Source organism: Euphorbia lathyris, chromosome 10 (assembly GCF_963576675.1).
Source record: "Euphorbia lathyris chromosome 10, ddEupLath1.1, whole genome shotgun sequence".
NCBI lineage: Eukaryota > Viridiplantae > Streptophyta > Magnoliopsida > Malpighiales > Euphorbiaceae > Euphorbia > Euphorbia lathyris.
The window spans coordinates 34636742-34645652 of record NC_088919.1 but is presented as its reverse complement, the minus strand read 5'-3'; positions in this window follow the sequence as shown (position 1 = coordinate 34645652).

Genomic DNA, 8911 nt, shown 5'->3' with positions numbered 1-8911 from the left:
AGAAGTAAAATTGGATGAAAGTTAATTTGACGAGTTAATGTGATTAACCTAAATATTACATAAGCCGGTTATGTAATCAACCAATTAAATTTATTGTCTATGCATGTTTGGAGTTATGGATATATTTGGACCCTCTTTTAGTCTTTTGGTATTTTTGAAATAGGGCATGCGCGTCATGCCTTTCTACTATCTATTGTAATTTCTCCTCTCATCTGATTCCCTTCAATTCAATTGAAGTTTTCTTATAGTAGTATAGAAATTAATATGTAATTTCAAGGCGCCATGGAGAAGACGGAGGACCTAAAGAGAAATATGTAATAGTTAGTATTTCCTTAGGTTTGGCCTTTTATTCCGTCTCTGGCTCGACGGAATAATTTAGATGATATGTCCATAACGCCAATGTATGTGAATGTATGTATGTCTGATGTATGCTAAAGCAAATCAAGACTAAGTTAGATTATGAGACTTAAATAAAATCCCTCGTTAAAAGGTTAAGTAAATAAGCAAGTTATTAAAATCGGTTGCCCCTCCCTAATATTATAATTCAGCCGGCAGTACTGGGGGCCTTTGGGTTGTTGAGCAAACTCAAGTTCGGGGTCTTATGGTAACACCTGAATTATCGAAAGTCATTCTTTCATGAATATGGGGTAATACTTAAATTAGATTATGATAATTGGATGAGCAAACTCATGTTGTCATAAACTAATGGGCAATATGGTTGGGATTAATATGAGTAACATATTAGTTACTAATGTGGTTAGTAACCCAATAACCTAGGAGTCACATTCAAGATGTGATTGATTACATGAATCTACCTAACAAATGGGACTAGCTTGTTGAGCAAACTCAAGGCGAAATCTCAGGAGTTAGGATCCTAGCTCACTAAAGGATTTGTGAAATTCTTCGAATTAATATGGAGGGCTATTAATTTGACAAAATAGTGGGAGCAATCTGAAATAAATTAAAAGGCCTATAATTTTAGATTGTTATACTTTAAAGCAAATGAATGACATACGTTTACTCTTTCTCACTCTCAGGTTTTGTTTAAACACACACTCTTAAAATCATGACTAACACCGATCTGCGTTACATCCTTACCGATAACAAATTGAATGGTTCAAACTTCACCGACTGGTTTCGTAACCTCAAAATTGTTTTGAAGTTCGAAAGGAAAGGGTATGTACTTGATACACCGATACCCCCTTACCCAATGGATGATGCTCCCTACCAAGAGGTTTATGCTTACTTGAAGCATAAAGCTGATGATGATCAAGTAGGGGACATCATACTTGCATCATTGACACCGGAAGTTAAAAGGCAACTGCATTCAGATATGGATGCCTCTTCCATGGTCAAGCACCTTAAAGAGCTATTTGTGATAGAAACTCGGTGCGAGCGTGATAACTTGCCGGATCCGATTTGATATTCCCTGCCGGAGTTACCTGCAAAACAGAACCGGAGACAGGATCTCCGGGAAAACTCTCCGACGATCAAGTCAGTTTTTGTAAGAGGGTTGGTAATTTGACAATAATATTGTAGGGCAAAAAATGTGAACGTACCTTTTTCCCTTGTTCTTAAGGCCTTTTATAGGTGTTTTTTAGGTAACCGCCGAGGGCGGTTACTCCTTAGTGGGCCACGTTCTGAGGGCGGTTCCCCCTTTTTAGGCCATGTCCCTTTCATGGCTTTCATGGCAACGAACGTGGTTCTGAGTGGGAGTCTTGATGCTCCATTTAGGAATTCGGGGCGGTTACTCGCTTCACCCGTTTCCGCTTATTCGGGTCCCATTCGGGGCGGTTACTCGCTGCGCCCGCTTCCTTTATTCGGGTCCCATCCGATCTTAGACTATGGGTCTAAGTATGGGCTGGGCCTGCGAAATGAATATGACCCGGTTTAGTCTCGCGGGTCATCACATGCCTCCCCTTTAGTTTGATACAAGAGCCCCTTTAGGGTCTGTTCATAGGGGACGCTTCGTTTTTGCTTGTCTATTCAAAATTCAAAAACTTGTGAATTTTTCCTCTTTCGTTATTTCTTTTCCGGCGTCATCTTTTCCGGCGTTGACCTCTTATTTTCGTCACTTCTCTGTGTTGTCTTTCCCATGTAAGTTTTCCTCTTCATAACTTGTACCTTGTTCGGCTTTTTACTTCTGTTTATTTCTTTTCCTCAACATGTCGAACCCCGACCTCGACTTCGCACCGTTCGATGAGAACTACGTCCGCGAGGTTTCTCATGAAGTTGATGAGATGGTTGATGAAGTTTCAACCAGTTCTCATGGGTCTGATTCCCACCCCGCTGACTTCCTCCATCTGGCGAATACAACCGACGAGGGTCTAGATTTTGACCCTAAGAAGTTGATTCCGCCACCTGTCCCAACCCCCCGTTTGTTACCAAAGAGGGACAGGTCGGGAAGCCTAGTTTGTCGCGAGACCATTGAGGATTTGCGGGTGCAATATCCTTGGCTCCAAGGTCTCGAGACCATCATTCCCGGGGAGGATAGAGGACCGGGCAATTACCCAAAGGGGTATTTCACCATTTTCGTCGCCCAAATTATCTGCGGCTTCACTTATCCGCTGGCGGATGAGATTGCTTCCGTCCTCGGCGGTTACGGAATCGCACCCGGGCAGTTACATCCAAATGGATGGGCCGACTTGACCCTAGATAAATTTCTGGCGGATTGTTTGGAGGTTCCTTTCTCGCTCAAAATTTTCTCCAAGCTTCATCATTTCAAGAGTTCGGCGGGATATTTCACTTTCATCCGCCAGAGCGGATACTATGGTTTTGACGAGAAGCTGAACAAGATCCGTGAGTGGGATCGCTCTTACTTTTTTATCAAGTTTAATGAGGGAAATCTGAACTTCCTTCGCCGTTGGGGCCGGCCCAATGTGAAGAGTTTGAACTTCGGTTACCCCAGCAAGGAAGAATCCGCTGTCATCGAGTTCCTGAAGAGTACCCCTCCTTTTGTATGGACATATGATCAGGCCTTCCATATGCTAAGGAGCCGAGTAGCGATTGCCTACCGCGAGGGGGATCGCGTGGTCTATATCCCTTATCGCGTTTTTGTACAAGGTACTTTTTATTTCCAAGTTGATGATTTCTTTTAACCCTTTGCAGGGGTGATCCTTTATCTCAAATCGCTGCAGATCGGGAGGCTAAAGCCCTAGCGAGAAGGAAGAAGCGGATGGCGAGAACCGCTTCCGTTGTAGGGGCGGATTCTTCTGGAGGAACGATTCCTTCCATTGAGGCGGCTTCTCCTGTAAGGGCCTCCGTTTCACAAGGTCCCGCTTCTGCCTCCGAGGATCTTCCTTTGACGAGGAAGCGGAAGATAAGTGCGGATACAGAGTCTTCTCGTCCTAAGAAGAAGAACACCTCCGCGTCCCTTACTGTTGGCGGTACACCCGTATCCGCCTCATCCAAAGGAAAGAGCAGTACCCCAATTCACGAGGTATCTTGATCTATTCCCTCTTTCTATATTGCTACTTTTTTCCTCATGAGCTATCTGCTGTTCTCTTGATATTTTTCTTTACGCCTTTGCAGCCAATTCCCGACATCAGCGGATGGTGGACTAGGACCTTTGGCATGGCCGTGAGTTTTTCTTGCAAGGACATTGTCTCTTCCATATGCAATGTCCTCGGGCGGCTTCCCTCTGCTTCCCGTGTGCGCGAACAAGTACCGCTCCCTACCGCTGTGGAGGGGATCGAGAAGCGTTCTGTAGAGGTATATTGTTGCTTGTCATTCTCTTTCAAGGATCTTGCGTCCATTGTAACCGCCTATTTCTATTCGCCCTTTTTTATTCGTGAGCCGTCTTATATGCAGATTATCAATTTCGCTGAGGGCATTCTCCGAAGGGATGCCGAGCGAGCCAAGGAGTTGGAAGGTCTTGGTACTGAATTGGCGACTCAGAAGTCGCTTTATGATGATGTCCAAGGGAAGGTGAAGGTCCTAGAAGGCGCCCTTCAGAAGGCTGTGAGCGAGAAGGAGGAGGCTCTTAAATCTCTTCAGGCTAAGTCCGATGAGCTGCGAAAGGCCCTCGATGATCTAGCTGATTCCAAGAAGACACAAAAGAAGAGGGCTGAGGAAATTCTGGCTGAAGACGGTGCCCGCATCTACTGGTATGGGGAGCGGATTCATGCCGCTTATGAGCATGGACATCAGGGTCTCGTACTTAACCGCCCCAAGGTTCCCATCCCTGAAAAGGATTTAACTGAGAAGTGGGACAAGCTGGAAGCCGAGGATGCTGATATGGATGAGGTACTCCTCTTAGATTGGAAGAGTTTTCAGGAATCTCCAATTATCGGCGAGATCCCTACCCAGAATGCGGAAGAAGGGGCACCGCAGGACATCTCTCAGCCTGAGCAAGAGGTACCGCCCTCTGAAGCAGTTATTGATTCGAGGGTTAAGGATTCGCTTGAAGTAGATCCGCCCACTGGAGGAGATGAGGGAGTCACTGGAGGCGAGGAAAGCAATAGGGGTGAAGGAGAGGAAGCTGTAGCATAGTTTAATTTATATTTGGACTTTTTGTATGTAACAAACTGCCCGTATATATTAATTTTCTTTCACTTGCCGCTTTGCCTATACGTGCGATTATTGTCACTTTATTTTCATGTATGATCCTTGCCTTTTGCCGACTTCATACTTGTAATTCTTCATAGTAATTTTTGCTTTCGCTAGGGTGGCCAAACCCTTTTTGCAATTTTTGAGTACTCGTTTATTCGCTTAATTTTATGCCTTACTCTATTATTTTTCTTTCGAAAATAATATAATCATAAGGTTAATCATAAGGTTTTGCGAGTGATGCGTAATCATGCATCCGCCTTTCTTTAATAGGCAACACATTTATGTGTTTTTTGAGTTTAACCCTAAGGGTTTTGCGAGTGATGCGTAATCATGCATCCGCCTTTCTTTAATAGGCAACACATTTATGTGTTTTTTGAGTTTAACCCTAAGGGTTTTGCGAGTGATGCGTAATCATGCATCCGCCTTTCTTTAATAGGCAACACATTTATGTGTTTTTTGAGTTTAACCCTAAGGGTTTTGCGAGTGATGCGTAATCATGCATCCGCCTTTCTTTAATAGGCAACACATTTATGTGTTTTTTGAGTTTAACCCTAAGGGTTTTGCGAGTGATGCGTAATCATGCATCCGCCTTTCTTTAATAGGCAACACATTTATGTGTTTTTTGAGTTTAACCCTAAGGGTTTTGCGAGTGATGCGTAATCATGCATCCGCCTTTCTTTAATAGGCAACACATTTATGTGTTTTTTGAGTTTAACCCTAAGGGTTTTGCGAGTGATGCGTAACCATGCATCCGCCTTTCTTTAATAGGCAACACATTTATGTGTTTTTAAGAACAATCCGCATTCGGGCGTAACATATTGAATAAATGTAATAATTGAATACCTTTATTGATAAAGAGAAAAGGTTTATTACATAGGTACACCAACTGTGTGGGATCAAAGCCTCATTAAAACCTTTTATCAGAAAACCCAATGGGAAAAACTCATAAAAGGAAAAAGAGTACTCGTCATTTCCTCGAACTACTCGGCCTTTTTATATAGGCGTAGATTCTCTAGATTCCAGGTGCGCGGGAGCTTCTTTCCGCTCATTTCTTCTATTTCAAAAGTGGCTGGTCCCAGCTTCTTGGATACTTTGTATGGTCCGATCCAGTTGACGCCCAGCTTGCCTTTGCCATCTCTGGATTGTATTTTATCCGCTTTTTTCAAGACCAAGTCGTTCTCGTTGATTATTACTTTTCGCACTCTTCTGTCATGATATTTCTTGATTCTATTGCGGTATACTGCCATTCGCATGTAAGCTTTTTCTCTTCGTTCCTCCACAGAATCCAAAGCATCTCTAATGTTGATAGGATTTTGTGAGTCGCAATAATAAATTATCCGATCTGTGGGCGACTTGATTTCAACAGGTAGGACTGCTTCGGCTCCATAAACTAGCGAGAAAGGTGTTTCGCCTGTTGCTGCCTTTACAGAGGTTCTGTATGCCCACAACATATGGGGTATCTCATCCGCCCAACCTGTTTTTTTGTCTCCTAGCCGCTTCTTGATGCCTTGAATCATGGCCCTGTTGGTAACCTCCGTCATACCATTCGATTGGGGATGGTTTACGGAAGAAAAATGATTTTTGATCCCCATGCTTTCGCAGTATGCTTTGAACTTGGCACAGTTGAACTGGGTGCCATTGTTGGTTATAAGCTTTTGCGGGATTCCAAATCGCATGATAATGTTCTCTCGTAAGAACTCGATCATTCGCTCAAGTGTTTGTGCGGTTACTGCCTCCGCTTCTACCCATTTGCTGAAGTGGTCAACTGCGACTATCAAGTACTTCCTTTTCTTTGTCGTTTCTGGGAATGGACCCACTATATCGATTCCCCATGTTGCGAATGGCCACGCCGTCATTATAGCAATTTGTTCGGCTCCGGGAACATGCTTTTCATTCGCATGTATTTGACAATTGTGACATTCCGCAACCATCTTTTGGGAATCTTCCACCACCTTGGGCCAGTAGTATCCCATCAGTTTGACCTTTCTTGCCAACGCCGCCGAAGCTTCGTGCGCGCCACAAATTCCTTCATGTAATTCTCGCAGCACGTAGTCTCCTTCGTTGCGACTAATGCATTTCAACCATGGACATGTGTACGATTTTCGATACAAAGTTCCATCCCGAACTGAGTATCGAGCTGACTGCCCAATTAGCTTTCTGGCTAAGCTCTTATCAACCGGTAAATCTCCCTGCTCCAGATATTGGCGAATGGGCATCCGCCAATCTTCATCGCCTTCCAGTTCTTCGATGACCATAATCTGATCGACCTCGAATGCTGGTGCCGATTTTATTTCCAAATTGCATGCCTTTTGACTCCATGGTTCTCTACTTGCCGCTGCTTTTGCCAATTCATCAGCCTTTGCATTTTGGCCTCGCGGAACATGCACCATCTCCCAAACGACTCCCTTGTGCGTTAACTCTTGTGTCAATCTGCCGACTACCTGATGGTATTTTACTAGCTCCTCCTGTTTCACCAGATAATTTTTTGTGATCTGGTTTATCATGAGTTTGGAATCGCTGTAGATTACCACTCTTTCTAGGGTGAGTTCATTGAGCAACTTCAATCCGCATATCATTGCTTCATACTCTGCGGCATTATTGGTAGTTTTGAAAGTTAATTTTGCTGCATAGCACAGGCGAATAACCTCCGGGCCCTTGATGACGACTCCCAGCCCAGCTCCATCTGTAGATAATGCCCCATCTGTGTACATGCTCCACTCTTCTTTTTGTGCCTTCGGACATTCATCGTCATCCCAGGTGAATTCGTTCACGAAATCGGCGAGTACTTGGCTCTTTAGCGCTAGTCTCCCTTCATAGCGAATATCGAATTCTCCCAGGCGAATTGACCATTCCATCAACCGGCCGGATGCGTCAGGTTTCTATAATACCTTTCGCATTGGGATGCCAGTTCTCACAATGATAGTATGCGCCTGAAAGTATGGTTTCAATCTAGCCACCGTGGTTATCACTGCGAGGGCCATTTTGTCCAACTTCGAATACCGGAGTTCTGCATCCTTCAGGACTTTGCTCACGTAGTACACTGGATATTGTTGCCCTTCTTCTTCTCGCACCATCACAGTGCATATCGCCATATTGGTGACGGATACATAGAGAAATAAATCTTCTCCATCCTCCGGCCTACTCATTAAGGGCGGATAACACAGTAATCACTTTATCCCCTCGAATGTTTCTTGACAATCCGGCGTCCATTCAAAGGACTTGGATTTTTTGATGGCATTGTAGAAAGGTAGACATCTCCTAGCTGAGCATGATATGAATCGCCCTAATGCCACCAACCGCCCATTTAGTCTCTGTACTTCTCTTATGCTCCTCGGCGTTTTCATCTCCATTACTGCTTTAACCTTCTCGGGATTCGCCTCAACTCCCTTGCCGCTAACAATGAAACCCAGGAACTTTCCCGCTCTTACTCCGAATGTGCATTTCTCTGGGTTCAATTTGAGGCCATATTTGATTAGCACTTCCAGGATTTCTTTGATATCCTGCGGGTGGTCTTGCATTTTCTTGCTTTTGATGATCATGTCATCAACGTAGATCGAGAAGTTCTCGCCGGATTTGTCTGAAAATATCTTGTTCATCATCCTCTGGTATGTTGCTCCCGCGTTTTTCAATCCAAAGGGCATCACCTTGAAGCAATAAGTCGCCTGGTGAGTTATGAACGATGTTTTGATTTCATCCGCCTTCTCCATGGGTATCTGATGGTAACTGGACTTCAGGTCGGTGAATGATAAAGCTTCATATCCTGCAGTTCCATCTACCAATATATCAATGTTAGGAAGCGGATACATATCCTTCGGACATGCCTTGTTCAGATCTTTGAAGTCGACGCACATTCTGTACGTTCCATTTGGCTTTTTTACTAGCACCACATTGGCTAACCACTCCGGATAGGTGACTTCTCGAATTGCATCTGACTTTAGCAAATCCGCCACTGCTTTTTCAATCGCCTTTTGCCGCTCAGGAGCATGTCCTCTCTTTTTCTGTCGCACTAGGGTTGCACCTTTGTCTACATTCAAATGATGGGTTGCTACGTCTGGACTTATTCCTTTCAGTATTTCATTTGGGGCGGCAAATGCCGACTCACATTGGACCAGCACCTCGACAATGGCTTTCTTCGTTTCTTCGGGGAGGCCCGTCGCTATTCGCACATTTTTGTCGCTTGAGATGGCGAATAGTTCCGTTTCTCCCAATGCTTCCGCTGGCAACTTCTCTTCGACTTTATCCTCTTCGTCTGGCTTTGGTTCGAGTGACAATGTATAGGCCTGTTGAGATACAAGTTGATCACCTTCAACTATGACTCGCCCTTGGTGTGTTGGCAAATGTTATGTTAAATGTTTCATTG